Here is a 20,232-nt window from a genome sequence, read left to right as displayed (position 1 = left end):
TTAGGGTCTCCATAGTGAAGTACCCTTGCCACTCTAGTTGAACTCAAGCCTAGAGTTGAGAATTGCAAAGGAATGGCTTCAGTGCTCAGCTTTTGAATGGTCTTTGTAGGAGTGGCAGTCTTTGGTAGTTCTACCAATGTCTGAATGGTGGCCTACTCCTTTTCTTTTGAGGTGTCCTCTCTTTCATCTGACTTCCTTTCCTTTGTACTCGACATCTGAATAGTACCATTTGTTGCACTTGGTGGGGGTGGTGGTGGAAGCATCAAAATCTTTGTGCAAGTAGCTTTATAGGTGAAAGGTGGTTCTTGTGTTTTCACCTTTTCTCTTTATGGTGCTACTACTACCTTTTGTAGTTCATCAACACTCACCAATATAGGGATTGTGCATAACTATGCCTATAAAGTGGATTGGTGAAGGATCTTGGAGAGATCCTCTATAGTAAGGGGATTGATGTTTTGAGCTGACTTATCAGGAACATCCTTGACGATTATTGTTTCTACAAGTGTGATGATTGTATGAGGTGGACTAGGAGGTGTCATTTGTGTGTCTTGCACACTCTGTTCATCTTGCTACTCTTTTTTTTCAGTGGTTTCCATGTCTCCTCCTTTAGCTAATTCCTCCTCTTCTTTCTCTGTATTCTCTTCCTCTTCTTTCTTTTCCTCACCTTTCTTTTCCTCCTCTTTCTTTTCTTCTTCCTTCTTCTCTATTTCCTTTGCTTCTACCTCTCCTTTCTACTCTTCTGCTTTCTTTTCCTCTACCTTCTCGTTGGCACTGGTTTTTGCCTTATTTTCTTCCTCCACCTTATCATCAATTATCTTATATATTATTTTCCACAATTGTGTGGATTTATTTACAACATCCTCAATCTTGTTTTGAAGGATGCAAAAGGCTCTATAGTTGGGTGCAAACTTGCCACTATGTTTCTTGTTTACCTTAGTTATTTGAGCCTTTGTCATGTCAGGCTTTACTTGAGCTAGGGTAGATTCTCTAATCTCCCTCTCCATCTTTAGGCAATAATGCCATTTATTCTCAATTGTTTTGTATAGTTCCTTGGGCATAGTATTGTCAAGTTCTAGAGGTGTGTTTTTAAATTATGCCATCATGGCATACACAGATTCCTTTACTTTATTCTGCTCTTCCCTACTAAGCTTATTGAAATTAAGAGACTTTAAATCATTCAAATCTGCATTTTTAATCTTATTACAAAGTTTATCAATTGTAGATTTAGGAGGATGGCTTACCACTTTAAGTTGGCTAATGTCCTCTAATTTTGTTCTCCATTCATCATCTGTATTGGTTGTGCCACATGCCTTCTTCTCTTCTTGGGTTCTTCAGCAGGTTGTATAGTGGCTTTCTTCTTCTCTTTTGATGTCTCTTTAGCCTTTTTTGTGGTTTCTCTTGTAGTGGCCCTTGTTGCTGGAGCTAGTTTAGTGACCTTCTTAGGCTTGGGCTGAGCAGTAGGCTATTTTTTTTCCTTTCTCTTCTTTTGCTCGGTAGGTGTAGGTGCTTCCTTGGCTTCTTCTCCCTTGGCACCATCCTCCTTGTCTTCTCCTCAGCCTTGTGTCAGCCCTACTAGACCTTGCCCTTGTTCTCCTTCTTCTTCACTATCTCCTTCTACTTATTCTTCTTCTTCTTCTTCACCTACTTCTCCTTCAATGCTTGCTCCAAATTGCTTCTTTATTTTCTTCACTAACTTGTCTTTCTTCTTAATAATAGTGGTTGTCTTTAATTTAGTCTCAACTTTGAACTTGAAAACATCATATGTTCCAAAGTGAGGGGCTGGCTTATCCAATTTTTTTGCAAGCAATGTTGTGATTGCTACTGAGGCTTCATCTATATCAAGCTCATATCCCAATGGCCTTAACCATCTTACTCTTGGTATTGCTACCTGGATGTAGGTGTAGTCAATGTCAACCAAGAGACATATGTCATTGACGTGTTTCTCTACCAATGAAACTGGTATTCTCATTCTCTACTTCATAGACTTCTTAAAGTCTTCAAAATAACTTGTCATCTGAGCCTCAAAGTTATCTCCCATTTGATCAATGAACTCATTGATTTGTATAATAGCAGTTTTGTTGGGGTTCCAATTTACCTTTCCTATAGAAGGGAATTCTTCCATCACATAAAAGAATATACACATAAGAACTTAACCAAATTTACATTGACCACCTTTTGACATCCTTATTGCTCCTAGGTTTTCATTAATTTGTTGCAACATGAGTTCTGACAGATCATATGTGTGATCTTTCTTCACCAATTTGTAGGCTATATCAACTGCTAAGCATGGCATATTGTTTAATCTACTAGATTGATAGAATTTGTGAGATATTATTCTCACAGCAAAATCTAGAAGGGGGTCAGTTATAGTATCAATGGTCATTCCCCTATTGTTCCATTTGGGTCCTGTATTTTTCTCAATGACCTCCTTTCTATCACTTCTCAAGGTCTTTGGCAGATCTAGGGTTGGGAATCTTGTAACCCTATGAACCATTCTCTTGGTAATCTTAATAGGTCATGTCTCTAGCCATAAACAACTATCATGAATTCTACTAAAAACAATCCATATCCATTTAGTTTTGAATCCTATAGGGCAGACTAGGGCATTGGTCAAACCCTTTTTCTCAACTATCTCAAATTCCTTTTTTAGAATCTTGTTCTCACATAGTTTGTCATAATCTTGGAATATTTCAAAATCACCTATGGCACCAATTTTGCAGTTGTAACATTTTCTCACATCTTGCACCCTGACCACTTTAGGTGGCATGATGGATAATGCACCAGCTAGGTCATTTCTATATGCAACTTTGGGGATTGGCCTAAATTTGGGTTGCTTTACTTCATTGCTAACTAACTGAATCTCATGATCTTCCTTTGCTTTGGGGTTTCTTGAACTAGAGGTCATTTTACCAAACTAGGGTTTTAAAAGTATTAAAACTTTAACTTCTGCGTAGCTCAGCACTTGATAAATACCTTTAAATTGATGAGTTCGTGCTGAATTGCTATTGGAATTTGTGCAAATGGTTGTTAGGTCGCTACTTGATCACTTCTTCGCTCTTCTCATCTTTGCTCTGTGTTTGAATGGCATGAAAATTTTGAAAAAAATTAACCTTATACCTGTCAAAGACCTAGCATTAAATGCTTCATGTATACAGCTGTAAACTCAGCACTTGAAGGATTCAGCATGACTCAGCTCCCATTGTAATTCATTTACTCAGCCTCCACTAGACTTCTACTTCACTCAGCTTCAACTATTAGCTTGATCACTATTAGAAACTTGGCATCCATTGGAGCTTTACTCAGCATCTAAGGACAGGCAGCAATATTTGCAAAAACTTTAGATTTTGGCCTGGCATCTTTGCTCATGCAAATTTCTTCCTTGCAGTACTCCTTTGTTCTTTGGAACTGATGTATGATTTAACTTTGTATATCAGTCTCATACACCTTTCTTTTTCTTAATTAGATGAAGTGTGATCACTTGACCTTTTGGGTGAATTGATGCCTCCATCTGATGTGTTGCACTCATCTTTCTTCTTCCAAGTCTTATTCATTTGCCCTCTTATTTGTTCAACATCACCCTTCTCTTTTCCTTTGTTGACTTCTGTCTTGTGTGTTTTTGACTTTGTTGGGAAATTTCTACTGATATGACCAGTCTTCAAGCAACTAAAACATGTAGTTTGGCTTATCCATCTACTATAACTCCCTCTAAAATGTGTCCTTATGCAATTTTTAAGAATGTATCCACATTCCTGAGAATAATGACATCTATACCTAGTATTGTAATCCCAATTATAGTGATGACCATGGTTGTTTCCTTTTGCAGGCTGATTAAGTGTCCACATAGGCTTTGATCTACATTCAAATGCTTTATGTCCATATTTTTTGTAGTTGTAGCAATGACCTTCAAATCTTGGTGTCCTCATAGTCTTGGTTCTACACTCATGTGCTTGATGTCCTTGCTTTTTGCACTTGTGACAAAAGCTTGCATTGGTAGGCTTATCATGTTGATGATTTTTCTTGCTCCTACACACATTAGAGGTATGTCCCTTTTTACCATATAAATGACAAGTAGGTTTAGTGTTTTTACCTTTGTTATTCCTTTCTTCTACAGTATTGGATGATTCTCCTTGTTCAGTGCTATTGTAACCAAGTCCTGAAGTATCATTACTAGCTCGTGGTGATTTCAGCAATTGTTCAAAGTACTTGATAGCCTCATTGCATTTGTTGAAGCTTTCTGCTATCTCTTTTTCTCTTTTCAATTCATTCTGCAATTGTTCATTCTGCATCTTCAAGGTGGAAATCTCAATGTCCTTCATGTTTAGCTCATGATGAGCATTCATCATCTGGCATAAGGTGTCTAGCTGCATTTTTGCGATCCTTTCAAACTCAATTGTCCTCTCCTCTAGTCTATTGGTAAGATTTCTTTTGTCATCTTCTATCATGGCCCTATTTTCAATGGCTCTCTTCTTTTGTTTAGTCACTTCACATAGTATTATGGCTTGTGATTCTTGTTCAAGCTTGAGCAATCTAATTTCTTTAGCTTGTGCTCTATTTTTCTCCATCAATTATACTATTGTTGCATCAAATTCCTTGGAATCTCCATTGGAAAACACTTGTGTGGTGTCAATCTCCTTGTAATGTATGTCATTTTTAGCTATGGCTATCTCCTTCTTTATTTTTAAGGATTTTCTCAATTCTTCTCTAGCGTCTTCCACTTTGTGTAGAGCTAGGTGCACATTAATCACCTGATTGTCTATGATCTTCCCAAGTTTGAAGACTTCCATCTTCAGATCTTTTCTCTAAGTTGTTAGGCTTCTCCTTGTGAGAACCTCTACTCTGATACCAATTGTTGGAATGTTCAAAATGGGAAGAGTACTTCTGAGAGGGGGGGGTGAATCAGAAGTACCACACTTTTAACCATTTTTTTAATCCTTTAAACTTATAATTGAAAAGTAAACTGCATGCATGTAAACATATAAATGAACATAAAGTAAACACATGCAATAACACATAACACCAGATTTGGTAACCCAAAAACCCTCTACGAATAAGAAGTTAAAACTGGGGTGGGGATGATACCCATAAAAATTACTGCAGCAATAAATGTTTGACCACTTCTGATGATCTACCCTGTGAAAGGCCTGCCCTATTAAAAGCTTTACACTGTGTCAATAGTGACCTAATTAGAGGACTTTTAGACACTTTACATGAAGTTTCACCCTATTAAAGGATTTACAATAGGCTATTAAACCCACCTAATACAATAGGATTTTTAATCACCTTCTCCAAAGGTTCTCCTACCTAGCTGTTAAGCTAACCTATCAATATAGGATTTTCAACTTCTAATACAATGGCAAGAAAGTATTAGAACAATGAATCGGATAGTATGCAATCTCTAATTGTTGGATTTAGGAACTTGATCTACTCTCTCTAATCTTGATCCTCTATGATATGATATCTGATCATGTCCCTTGTCTCTTGTGCTATTCTGATCAACTGGATATGTGATTGCTGCTATGTTTGTGTAAGTCCTTCACACTTTCTCATTGAATTTTGCTATATTCTCCCCATACAATGTTCCCTTCCCACATATGCAATGGAGTTTTTTACCTCCTTTTGAAGATTATGAATACTTAGGGTTAGGTATGGATCTATGATCCATATTGAATCTTAAGTTCCCGCTTATTCCTTGCATTTTTACCTTTTGTTGCATACCTTCTCCATTTTTCTGATTGGTTGCATACTAATCACATAGGGAATGTAAAATATTTGTCCTTATTCTTTTTCTCCTTCGAAATTCTTCTATGTTGGCTCCAAAAATGGTTTACATCTGAGTTTGTGAGGACACAAACTCATATGTTGATTCTGTGTTACTCAACACATACTAGACTATTGATGCTTGGCACATATACTATCCTGGATTGCTCGGCACCTATTACACTCTATCTTGCTCGGCACACGAAGCATTATGACTTTCTCGGCATCAACTATGACTTGGCACCTATATATCACTCAGCACTTATATATGGCTCGGCACCTGAAGTCACTCGACACCTGTTGAAAATTTGACTCAGCACACATTGTGGCTTGACATACATAGTGTACTCGGCTTCAATGTAGAAAGTGATTAAATGTGTTGACACTCATATGTCAAAACTATTATAAGGATCAATAGAAGTTTCTAGAAGGGAATAAAATGAAATGATGGGTACTTTCATTCAATCCTACCTAATCCAACCTAACCCTAAAATGGACAAAAGGAGGATGAATGAAAAAATATCTTAATTTTCTATTTATAGAGATGGCTGACTAGAAAAAATAGTTGTCATGTGCAAGAACCTAAGGGGTAAATGTACAAAGTTGGGTCATAATTCCATGAAAGTCAATTTTGCGGAATGAGACCTCTTATGAAATAGGTACCCGATTTTTTAAAAATAGGCACCCCTTTTTAGCATGGGTACTCAATCCTAAATTTAAAAAATGGGCACCTATTTTTTTTTTAATTTGGTACTCATTTTTTATTTTCAAAAAATGAGTACCCATTTATTTTTTAAATAATTTTTAAGAAACGAGTATCCATTTTTTAAAAGTAAAAATCAAGTACCCATTTTTTGCAAGTATCCATTTCTTTATAAAAAAAAAATTAATTTTTGAGGGGGTTTTGAATGTCGCTTTTAATTTTTCAAAATGGGTACCCATTTTTTAAATTTCAAATAACAGGTATCTGTTTCTTACAACATGGGGCAAGATTTTTTTTCCCGACACAAATTTTGGATCAGGATAGGCTTGGTGGGACCAAGTCTATGCTTTAACCTCTCAAGATTTGGCTAAGGTATTGAACTGACAAATTCATGCCTTGCCATAATTTTTAGAGGGTCTTCTTGATCAAATTGTTTCACGAAAAAAAAACCCATTAGAGCTCTCACTATCTTGATTTCAGAAATATAAATTTTATAGTGTTATGATTTTATTTAATATTTTTATATTATTTTTTAATCAAAGGTGGTACCTAAATGTAAAATAGCAACATTCACTAAAACTTCAATAACTTTTTTATTTTATGATTTTTCTTAAATTAATATATATGTCATCAATCTACATTCTATTCTTTTGAAGTTAAAAAAAATTGAAAAAAGTTAAATTTTGATCAAATTATGGTGTCCAAACACGAGAGGTTTTAAATTTTTCCTTTATAGCCAATTAAAAATTAATAATAATAAAATTATTCAATAGAAAATTAAGGAAAAATATTATCATCAATCTTTTGTGTGTTAGGTAACTTCATTTAAAAGGATTTTCAAAATTTCATTTATTTGTGTCAAATTATGGTGTTCGTACATGAATGTGGTATGGTCCTGAAATAGGCATTTTGAAAAAGTGGTTTTTAAAGATCCATACCAAAAAAATCTATCATATGGGTACACAAATAAATTACATATTCAAAAAGTAGATTCTGAACACTACAATTTTTATTTTTGAAGTTCTTTTATATTCAACCTCTAAATGCATCCAATTTGACATCAATTGACAAGAAATTTCAAAAATAGGGAAAACACTTCCACTTTTTGCCCAAAAGTGAGACCCAACTTCTTGTACTTACCCTAAGGAAGACAAGGAGTCTAGGGTATTGCTTCATTCAATGACCTAATAGAAGAGTCTTCATTGGCAAGCAAAGCAAGAAGGCTTAAGGGTATGGATGCTCGAAGGCTGAGCAAGTTGTCACAACTAAAGTGTGTGAAAGATAAGCAGAATGAAAGACTAAACCAAACATATGTAATCTACAAGTGTGTTGTAAGTTGTTATCAAATCAAACCTTACTATTACTTTCTAATCATTGTATCAGTCTAGGGTAAATCCTTTGGATTAAGGTTGACCTAACAGTCATTTATAAATCCTTTACTAAGTGACATTCCAAGTGAATGATCTAAAGTCCTCTAACAAGGCTCGCTCCTAACAAGGTGATCAAAATATTTTAACCAGATCATATTTAACAATGTGCATTGTAACCTTTAACAGGGTTGGCCTTTCATAGGGCATCACTTCAAAAGAGTGAGAATGAGTAGCATGTTACTAGTGATTTTTCCCAAATTGGGTTTCCATGTTAAATCATTATGTCAAATTTGTTATTGAATCTATTATATTTCATGCTTACATTTATGAAAAATTAATTTTACAGTAACCTACAAGTTTAATGGATTCATGCACGATGAAAATGTTTTATGGATATGGGTTCACTAAACTATGAAAAGTTTTATTTGTACATCTAGACCTTGGATAACTGACCCCCCCCCCCCCCCCAACAAGTTATTCTAAAGAATTCCAACAACCTCTATGGATATCCAGGAGGATATGATTTATGAAGATATTTGGGGTGGAGATGAGGATGTGATGGAAATAGGGGGGAATAGTGAGGACTTTTCTCCTATCAAAAAGATAAAAAAATTCTACTACTCCTTTAAAAAAGCCAAAGACACCAAAAGAGAAAAGAAAGGAAAATTTGGCTTGGGATGATGAAAAATATAAGGTTGTTGATAGGAAGTAAGCTCCTGTCATAAATATTATGTGGTACTTAGTATCAGAGACCGAAGGGGAGCCTACAAAGAAGAATGTGAAGGAGATAGAAGACCTTAAGTTTATTCCAAACCAAGGCACTCGGAATACTATTGTCAAGATAAAGGAGAAAGTGTTGGCTTTGGTTTTTTTTGATAGATGGGTACATAATGAAATTTATTCCATTGAAAAGGTGGTGGAAAAACTAGAAAAAGATTTACCTAAAGAGGTTGAGGCTAGAAAGAGGTTGGAAGATGGCACCCTAAGACAAATGTAGGAGGTGAAGAAAGTCATACAAGACAACGACACAAAAATCCATGGGCTAGTGCAGAAGGTGATAGCTAGTAAAAGAAAGATGGACAAGGAAGGAATTGAGCTCAAGGTGGACCTAACTAGAAACTATAAAGGGAAGCAAGAGGAAGATGTTAGTAGGCTTGGAAAATGAACGAGGAGTAAATTGAACAAGAAAAAAATGATTTCTATACCAAAGAAAATTGAGGAGGATCTAGAGGTAGCAGAGATTCAGATGGTCAAAGTTCTAAAGGAGTTGGCTTAGTTCTAGTTCTCTATTATTATTATTTTTTGTGTTTCTATTTTGGTTTTTGTGCTAGTTTTTGGTTATTAGGATGTTGGATTTTATAAATTTTATCCTTTTTCAAGCATATTTTATTTTTGGATTTAATCATTTATATTTTGTAATATAATACATTTGTCTTTTGGGTCCTTATAAAACCTTGTTTTACCTTAATCTAAAAAAGCATTGTCAAATCATTTATGGTAATGGGACTCTTGAAGTTGATTTACTAAGAGCTAGTTAGAAGAAACATAAGGGTGTTAGTTCCAAATCCTGCCCTTCTACACTTAAAAGAATTGGGAAATGGTTTAAATGTGAAATTTGGGTAATGGATATTAATGACCTTGTGGAGGATTTTGAAGAATCTTTCAATAATGAAGAACCCCACTTTAAGATGAGTTTTAGTGAAAGGTAAAGAACCTAAAGGGGCTAATTTTTCTTTTAATTCAAAAGAGGAAGACTACAAATCTAAAGTGGTTAATAGAGATGATGAGGAAATGAGGGAGACATGTTGGTCTCATAATGAACCTTTAAGAATATGATGATCTCCTTGATAGTATATGTGTCTCTCCTATTAAAAACACATGATCTAGGGTATATTCTATAGGATGAACCAAACTAAACATAACACTAATGGAACTAACAAGAGGGATTCAAAGATTCAAACCAAAATTATTGACATGTATCAAAGACTAAAGAAGGTAGAAGATAGACTTGATTCCCTAACAAGGACATGTAATTTGGTAATGATATAACATTTATATGCATAATGGTTAAAAACATATATCTGTATCACCATTTAGGATACCAAAACCTATTTTGATCAAATCTCATTTCTCTATCAAAACTCAATTTTTTTCAAAAACTAAAAAATACCCCTTTATAGATCTCAGATTCAATGTCATCATTATATAATTTTTTTAGTGTTTCGATTAGTTATAATATGTTATAATTTCAAAATATTATAAGTTGATATTTCAACATTTCAGAAGGTGCTCCCTCAAAAAAGGAAAAAAAATAGTAAATCATATCAAAAAAATTAAAAAGTTATATTTATCTCTAGAGGAGAGAGTCCTCTTCATGAATATGTATTTTTTTCAAGGTGTAGATTTGATAGGGAAGTTTTGACAAGAGGAAATTAACTATTGGATTCTAATAAGGTTGAGATTGAGTACTTATAACAAATAAAATATACATAAAAATAATTATTTCTTTTTTTGTTCCCTATCTATACATGTCATCTATAAGATATTTTCAAATCAGCACAAAAAAAGATGATTTGCATATACTTATTTGATGGAAACTACACTCTATATTTTTTACAGTTAAAAAATTGACTTCAAAATAAAATAAAATGAATAAATTATTGCTAACAAAAATTATTAAAAATTTAGGCATAAAATTCATCCAATTCTACACATTTCATCAGTTTACATCATCTTCAAATTCTAAACAAAAACACCAATTTTTTTGTCATTAATGTTGAACTGTCACATTCTGATATCTCGTTTCTTTATAAAAGGTAACACAGGTTTGTGCTTTTTCCCTAATAACATATGGTGTTATGAGGAAGACCATCATGGGCCTTATTTAAGGTTAAACTAAAATGAGAAGGAATGCCAAAAAACTGTTAGGGTGCTAATAGAAAAAAGAAGAAGAAGACATGAACTAGGGCTCGAAGCATGATTAATCGATAATTAATTGGGGTTTCATTATGGATGATAAATAAATAGGTTGGAGAGTCTCTTGGAGGCTATTAGGTTATTTTTTCTCTTAGCACTATTCTTGGAGGCTAATAATTCATTTTTGCATGGAGATATCAGTATTATTATTGACAATAAAAAAAACCTTGAAAAATATAATATATATTTATATTAAATGTTGTATTATATATTATTAACAAATATTTTGATTTTCAATTTATGGTTTGGAATCTATTTGTCTTCTAAACATTCTTTAATCACATTTTAAAAATCATTTAACTTAAAATTAATCATTGTATGCTTAAGAATAATTGAATTTAAAATCCATCAATGAAAAGTCCAATCATTCAAACTTCTTTGAGACATATTTATAAACCAAGTTAGTTGCATCCTAAGTATAACATGAAATACATCGACTTGTCTTGCATATCTCATTTTTCTATATAGATATATGATGTAAGGATGTGTAGTGCCTACCCCTAGTTAACTTTTTTGATTTTATTGCCAAACTCTTTTAGGTCAGCTTTATGTTTATGCTTGATGATCAGTGACATTGTTTTTTAGATTAATGGATATTGTTTCATGTTTAGTTGATATATATATATATATATATAAAGAGAGAGAGAGAGAGAGAGAGAGAGAGAGAGAGAGAGAGAGAGAGAGAGAGAGAGAGAGATTTCAGTTATCTCATGATTTTTTGATGATGATATATATGCTCTAGTGACTTTCAGTTATTTAGTGATGTTAGTTAGATGGATTATTTATACATATTTTCTATGGATACTTACCCCATACTGCATGTGTATGGTGTACCTATATGTTTTATCTTATATATGATGTTTTTGATATGGTTGAGGAAGGGAGTCGCAGTCACCTGCTAGTCGGGATCTACATGATGCACCACTTCCTGCCATTGCCTATTTAGTTTAGAACATATGTGTATGTAAACATGTGGATTTTATGCTAATTACAAGTACTAGGTATCAACTTCCCAGAATTGCCAGGATGATTGTACCCTATCGCAATATCTAAACGGTAAGAGAGGGGAGATAACTCTTTCGTCTGAATCTTATTGTTACACCAATTTTCCTAGAAAGTGGGACAAGTATCTGAGATGCTTACCCTTCCAAATTCGTCATATGACGTAAATTTGTGATTATAACACTTGAGTTTGATCTAGTGTATTATTCTTTTCAATGGGTTTTCATAGATCGTCTTGTGGGCCTATGGTTTTTTTTTTTTGTTAATTAAATCAAATTAAAAATATATTTAATTATTTAATTTAATGGAAATTTATTAAGATAATTCAATATTTAATTATTTTTAATTAATTGAGAAATTAATTAAATAAAAGAATTAAATTTATAGATAAAGTTATAGTTCTAATTTTTGAGCGTAATAATATTTATTTAATTTAATAATAATATAATTAGGATATCACTTTTAAATAAATGCTAATATTATTATTACTTAAGTTAATAAATATTTTTATCAAAAACACTTCGAAAATTAATTAAAGAGAGAAAGAGAAATTAATTTAATAAAGATATTTTAGATTGCAAAAAGTGTGCATGAATATTTTTTTAAAAATAATAAAATATTAAAAGATATTGATCAACGAGTTCCCTCTTGTGATTACACAATCAGAGCCTCAAATTTAGGGGAGAACTCTTTATCGAAGATGGGGAGTTTATTTTTCAATTACTAGGTTTTGAAGGAGCAATTTTCAGGAAGAAGGGCTTTAGAAGAAAGAGGATTTCTCATGTGCTTCATGTGTTTGTGTATTAGCATTAGATTCTAGTAGAATCTTGTGGTGTATTGGCACACTGATTTCTGTTCTTTGAATTTCTATCTTCTTCGTGTTTGATAAATCTATTTTTGAAGTTTTATTTAAGATGAATCTTTCGTTGAATATTTTTATTGAATTTATCTGTATCCGAGAAATTGATTTTTTAGAACCCTCATTCTATGAATTTTAATCAATTGGATATTTTAATCAAAAAGGGTTTTGAAAAGAAATTGAATTTTTAGAATGCAAAATTGATTGGTTTATTGGGTTTTCCCTATAAGAGTATTATTCACAGTTTTCTTAATATATATATAATTTGGTGGGCGGGGCCACCAACCCCCCACCCACCATCCTCCGTGTTGTTGGCAGCAGATAGTCATTGTTGTACACAGCCACCCATAGGGCGGGCGGACGGAACTTAAACGCTATAATTTATTTTTTAATAATTTTATTAATTTTATTTTATAAAATTTAAATTATTATTTATTAAAAAAATTATTAATAGTTCTGATTAATTATTAATTAATTAATAACTAATAATTTATTAACATGGTTTCTTTTTTAATTATTAATTAAAATTAATTAAATGAAATTTAATTAATTTTTAATTATTAATTGAAATTGATTAAATGGAATTTAATTAAATTTTAATTAATGATAAATATTATTTAATAATGCTTAAATTTATTTATTGTTATTATTATTTAATGATTTTGATTATTAATAAATTTGCAATTATGTTATTGATTATTTAATAATTCTTATTTTAATAATTTAATAAATAATTATTTTTAAATTATTTTATGATATTTAATTGTAATCTTTGTATTTTTGTAAGTTAATGTAATTGTGTGATTTGATTTAAAATGGGAACTGGGTTAAGTCATAAGGGAAAAATTTATAAACTTTAGTAAAGTTAAAAACTTGCATCGAAACGAAAACTTGTACCTTACTATAAACTCAAACTGTGTGTTTTCAAATCAAACAGAACTACAAAACTACATTTTTTGTTGTATGTTTACTTCTATGTTGGATTTCAGGTTGACTTAGCTTTGACCAAATCAAGATGTTACCAGAGGCTTGGAAACTTTTGTTATGTGATGTCATGATGGTGTTTTTGAATATGATCTTTTATACCCAACCTTGGTAATGTGTTGTGTGTTTCTATGAGGAATTTGATCTATTGGTGGTTATTGCTTTCAAGTGGTCTTATGTGAAAATGAGGTGAATAGTGTATCTCTTTTGATATAACCTTTGTGTCTTCAATTGGTTATTTTTGGATGTTTTCTAGTTGCTTGTAAAGGACTAAGGTGTTATTATGAATTGTCTTTTGATGCTTTCCAATCACTTGTATAGGGCTGAGGTGAAAACTGTGATTCTTTGATTTGTACTTTTGTGAGCCTAGGTAATGTTGGGAAGTGGCTTGCAATGGAGGTCAGGGCCCAAAGAGGCTGCCTAGATAACCCATTGTAGGTTGTTTAAATAAGTGATAACATTACATTAAATGAGAGTAAAATGAATTAACATGAGTCATTATTTTTCCTTGCTCATGCCTCAAGTGCTAATATAGACTAGGATGGGGGTAGAGAGGATGTTTGGTTGCAACCTTGTTTCATTAGTATGCCTTGCCAGTACGAAAGGATGCTAGTGTCGCATGGAGTCAATAGGGGGTCAGAGTCCAGTCAGGCTACCAAGGTAACCTTAGAGTTGACTCATCTAATGACACTTATCCACTTACATAGTAGATACCCTATGAGTCATTTTTGCCTCTGGTTTTAGATGTCACTTGTGTCTTGGTACCCTAAGTTTGATTGCTTTAAGGTTTTCCCTTGACCTAGATATTATTTTTGACTTTTGGGGTTGTTATCATGTTTGGGACTTGAGACTATCTCCTTAGCACGGTGGGAGTGGACCCTTTTCAAGTTACCACGAGGTCAGGATGTAGTTCTTTTTACTTTTACTATTGAGATATGTCAGTACGATGTCATGGTTGGAGTTATGTGTTTTGCATTTCCTTTCATTCTATCTTTGTGTACTATGATGGATGGTTATACCTATTGTGTGTATTTTATTTCACGGATCTTATGAGATGATGTAATCTTTTTTATGATGTATATTCTTTTAGCCTTTCATACACTGTGACCTGTATAGTGGATGACTGTGCATTCTGATTATTGCCAACTGGCATTTAAGACAATTGTATATTATTTAAATAAATTTTAACTTATAGTTATATATATATATATATATATATATATATATATATATATATATATATATATATATATATATATAAGTTTTAGTATTTTGAACCATCCCAAAATAATTTTTCTTCCCTAGACTATAAAGTTGCATTCCTAGATCTTAGGATAAATGATGAATAATTCATTATCGACATAGAGTGTACATTTTTTATTGTTTCAAAATTTAGTAGTTTTTGTAATCTCGTGGGACTTTTTAAAAAGAGATTAAATATTTCAGCCAATCATATTTTTCATATTTTAGAATCTGGCACCTTGACTTTGGAAAAGATAAATATGTATAAATATTGATTTGAATTCATAAACTATGCCCCTTGAGTAGATGGAAACAATAAGAATTAATAGAAAGCTACAATTAAATGTTAAAAGATCTAAGATGTGTCATGGTCGACATCAAAGAAATAAAATATTGAATGCAATGACTGAGAATGTAGATCAAAGGAAATACAATACAAACAATTATATTTCACAAGTCATTGATTATTTGTCATAAATTCACTAGATGCTTGATGAGGGCAACCTTTCATGTTAAAGTTCCATGCTACAATGAGTAATCCTTCAAAACATATCTAACAAGATTTTCTAGTTGGTCTTTAATTTGTTGCTGGAAGTAAGAGGTAACTATGGCTCAAAAGGTCATATTTCACAAGTTGTTGACCATCCATAAAAAATCACTAATTTTTTTGACAAAAAGAACCTTTCATGTCATAGTTTTATGTTATGATGATCAATCTTCCAAAACATGTATGTTTCTTGCTTACATAAACATATGTGTAATTGTTCATTGCATTAAATCATTGTACAAATTTTATTTGTATCTAAAAATATTTATAATTTAATGAAAATATTCCCTCCATGAATTGTTACGGCATCTATTTGTGTTAGTTTAGTCTCTTATGCTAGCTAATGTATTGTTTCTTTCACATTTTAATTTAAGGGTGGAAATTTTTATTGTATATAGATAGAGTTGTATGCTCCAAAATATCTTCAGAGCATAGTAGGTTGTGGGTGATTTATACAAGTAGTTCATTTGCACTTCATTTTGTCATGGAGCTAAGGAAGGAAAAGGTGAAATGGATGTAATCATGTAGAAGAGATGTAAATGGCATATTTTGATATCAATATAAAGGGAGCTTGCCCATATCAATTATTAAGCTCATAATGTGTATACATTCTCTAGATAAACCTAGCTAAAATAGAAAAATAATAGGCACAATCATATACCCATTGCATTTCATAATTAAAAGACTGGGGTCACTAATATTATCTTTATTTCACATTTCATGCAGTGAAATGATGAGTATTGGAAGCTTTTGTAAGAAACAAAAGAGGACATCATGGAGAAAATGTTTCACAAAACAATCAAATCCAAATATTTTAGGGCTCGTGAGTTTTTAAGGACCTACCCCTATATTTTAAGGTCTCAATATAAGTGGATAGTAAAATATATACCCATATAATTGACAGCAAAGAGCAATGAGAAAATATGGGATGTAGAGGTTTCCTAATGCATAAACAACATGTATGGTAACTAATACTAAAATCAATTAAAGAATTGGGCATATAATTTTATACAAAATACATTTTATGAATAGAAAACTAGATATTCTATTTGACATTCCATGTAAGTTCATACTGTAAAGAGAAAGAATCGATTGACCCAAACTCTAACATGTTTGAGATTTGTTGATGTGTGGAGAGCATGTCTAATAGTTAATCCTAAAACAAATCACAAAATTAGCACATTATTGTATACCAATTATTTTCATGATAGGTCAATTATATTTCATGACTTAAAAAATAGAAATATTAAATAATAGTATTTACTTATTACATTTAATGAATAATTATAAGATTTATACATTTAATATGTAAATTGTTCATATTTTAAATGGTCATTTTTTTCCTCAACTCTCATTCAAGACAACCATAAAACTGTTTAAATCTAGCCTATAATTTAGGCTTCACAACTATGCAGAGTTGAGATATCATGCAACTCTCTCAAGTTTATAAGAGGCAATGTCTGCAATTTAATTTGTATTTATCAAAATATATATTACAATCATAGTGCACTAGATACCTAGTCAAATGCCATACGAAGTAAATTTAATACATTAAAATGAACATGGCTGTACAAATGAGCCACAAGGAAAGTTTCCAAGTAAAAGACAGCTTAATTAGTTAATTCCTCTTGTGGCCGGTTGAGTTTGGATTTATGTGAAATTGTGATTCATGTGTTGTTACAGGTCCGCCAGGGAAGACGGATAAATCTAGAATTATCAACTACTTTTGCGCGTTTTTCACAATGCTTTCGTTATATCTCATTCCCAAACTTCCTCTGTTCTTTTGCTTTTTTTAAACATTTGCGATGCCGCGTCTTTTATCTTTTACGCGAAAATAAAATGAGAAAAAGTCAGATTGTAAAGTTCAAATAGAAGAAGAGGTACCTAGTGACTTGCTTTTAAAACTGATTTCAGTTTTATTAATTTTTGTGATGGAAAGTTACCTACATGTAGTTTTTAAGATTAAATAATTTTTAGTTAGAGTCGATTAATCTAGATATCTCTAATTACTATTTTCAAAAGAGTTTCAAAAATGAAATTGCATGTAGTAATAGTTGCGAATACATATATACTAATAATCTGTCATTTTTTATCTTTTTTTGACTTTTTAGTTGGTGATTGACCTATTGTGCAATACTATTGGGAAATTTCATAAAGAATATTGAGACATTTAATCACAAGTAATGGTGCTTTTTGAGTGAGTGACTATTGGTGCATGAACATAGCGGGTATCTAAATGAGCATTTTAAAATGATGCTATTTGACCAATTTACGTTCCACCTATAGAGAGATATGTGAATAATCAAAAGTTGAAATATTAGCTTTAAGCTTTTCACTCACCTATAGAGGTACACTAAAAATTTGGCAAAATCATACGTGCAATTTAGGAGTAGATGCTACTTCTTCTTTTCCCCTATTTGTAATTTTTATATTAAGGTTTATATGTAAGGAATATATGTTTTAACTAAAAATTTGTAAAGAGAAGTGGAAAATGAAGTATAATTTATCTTAATGGAATGAGTGCTAAGTGTTCATCCATTTTCATGAGAGATAAGATCTTGGGAATAACTCCTAAAATATGAGTGGATAAACTAGACTCAAAAATTTACATAGGTAAATCCTAATAGCAATGTCACAATATTCTAGTAATTTTTAAATTTGAATATATAAGTTTTGAATTCTTCCCCATTACAACATCTAGAAAATCTCTCTCTCTCTCTCTCTCTCTCTCTCTCTCTCTCTCTCTCTGATAAATGATCAAATATAAAATATGAAATAGGATAAACTAAAGAATCTAAAATTTTGATTATTATTAGTTTAGATAATGTTATTATCAAATTTTGTTTAGATTTCTTAATTTAAAAGTTAATAGTCTAAGATATAATTGTAAACATCAAAGTAGTTTCATATACTAATCTTGCTATATAGCAAGTTACTTATTCTGTAAGCATATCTCTCATTGCATGTGAGTTGTATAACAATGACAAGTATGAAATGGATGATATTTGTAAAATAATAATCCATATATATATATATATATATATATATATATATATATATATATATATATATATATATATATATATATATATATATATATATATATATATATATATATAGTTGATATTTCATCCTTTTAAGAATATTATATTTCCATTGAATCTCATTTTTAGAGCTAGTGTACTGAAAAAATGGTCCACGCGTGTGGCCCATCTTTTAACTTTCTATATTATGTGTTTGATATCTATCATTCACCCATATTGTATGTTTCATCATTGATGAAAGATAAAAATTTATTTAATTAATTAATTCTATTTGATTTGACCTAATATGTCCCTTTTAAAATAATTTTAAAATCATCAAAGCTAATTCAATTTGCATCAATGTCATTGAATTTAATGGAAGTCCACCAACTTGTCCTCTTTACATGTAATTAACCCATAATTTATTCCTAAGTATTATGCTTGAAAAAAAATATAAACTTTTCATGAATTATTATTTTCTATTAATTAATTGGTGAATTCATGAATTTTAAATTTTATAATTCATAATTTGCTAGTTTTAGAAGAATAAATGAATTTTTATATTCAAATTCCCTAACTCTTACATTATCCTATTTTTTATATTTTACCACTTACACCATCCCTTCTCATTTTTCAATCTCATTTGGTGTTTTCACTCTAATTTGGTGATTTTCTCTTGCAAACCTATATTTCCAAAATGATATTCTTACATTTCTCATAATATGAAAATTTTCCAAATCAAACTCTTTCATTATGAAAATCTTCCATTGCACATCAAGTTGCTAATCTAGAGATTTGACCTTCAATCTCTATAAATTGAGATCAAAATTTCATTTAAAAAAAACTATCCTCATTTGATTCCTCGTGTTATTATCATCTTTTTTACTTTGTGAATGAGTGTGATTGACCATGGGAGCTACATCAACATGCTTTAGAGAGGAAGAAATGCACTGGAGTGCATTGAAGGGGTGCTTTTATTGAAATGTGTTTTATGTTTTTGTGTGTTTCTCTTTCATATCTTTAATGCTACGACAAGATTATTTTTCCATGCTTTTGGGTTTGATGGTTCCCTTAGTATGCATGTTTTTCACGTCTCCCTAAATTCTTACATCTAGATCATGAAAGGAAATAAAATAAAATGAATATTGATCTAAAGTCTTTTAATAATTTAACTAATCTTGGAAAATTAGGAATTGAGCCACAAATAAATGCTAAAATAAGTAATGGGGATTGGTAAATGAATAAGAATTAAGAGGCACTAGCGAACTTAAAGATGTGATGTTGGTTTTGATCTTATTGAGTAATTCACAATGTGTTACAAAAGAGGATTGAAAATGAAAATTTTATTGAGAATTTAAGTTCAGGAATTTGGAACAAAAATGTTTACTTGTTTTTTATTAAGGTAAACAGGTTTTGAAGGGAGCCTGAAACCCTTTATACAAATTGAATAATATTTCAATGAAGCCCAACCCAAACAATACTACAGTGTATAGGTGGAACAAGTTGCCTAAGAACCAAGTGACCATGGTGGCAACATAGATAACACAGTATATCACAACCACAAAAATAGGTTTTGACTGGGTACCTAAAACCCCATGGTTAGAAATAGACAATAAGTCCCTAATCATATTAAAACTACAAAGTACAGTAGGCTAAAAAAAATCGAGAGAGCCAAAACGAGATAGGGACTCAAGATTTCCCTTTCGGTCCCTTCTTTTGAGAGCATAATGCCATATCAAAAGTTGAATTGGTGGACTTGACCTTTTTTC

The sequence above is a fragment of the Cupressus sempervirens genome, chromosome 4 (assembly GCF_028749045.1).
Source record: "Cupressus sempervirens isolate cs-2001-9-10 chromosome 4, ASM2874904v1, whole genome shotgun sequence".
Taxonomy (NCBI): Eukaryota; Viridiplantae; Streptophyta; class Pinopsida; order Cupressales; family Cupressaceae; genus Cupressus; species Cupressus sempervirens.
The sequence above is the reverse complement of the archived record's forward strand: the minus strand, read 5'-3'. Positions refer to the sequence as shown.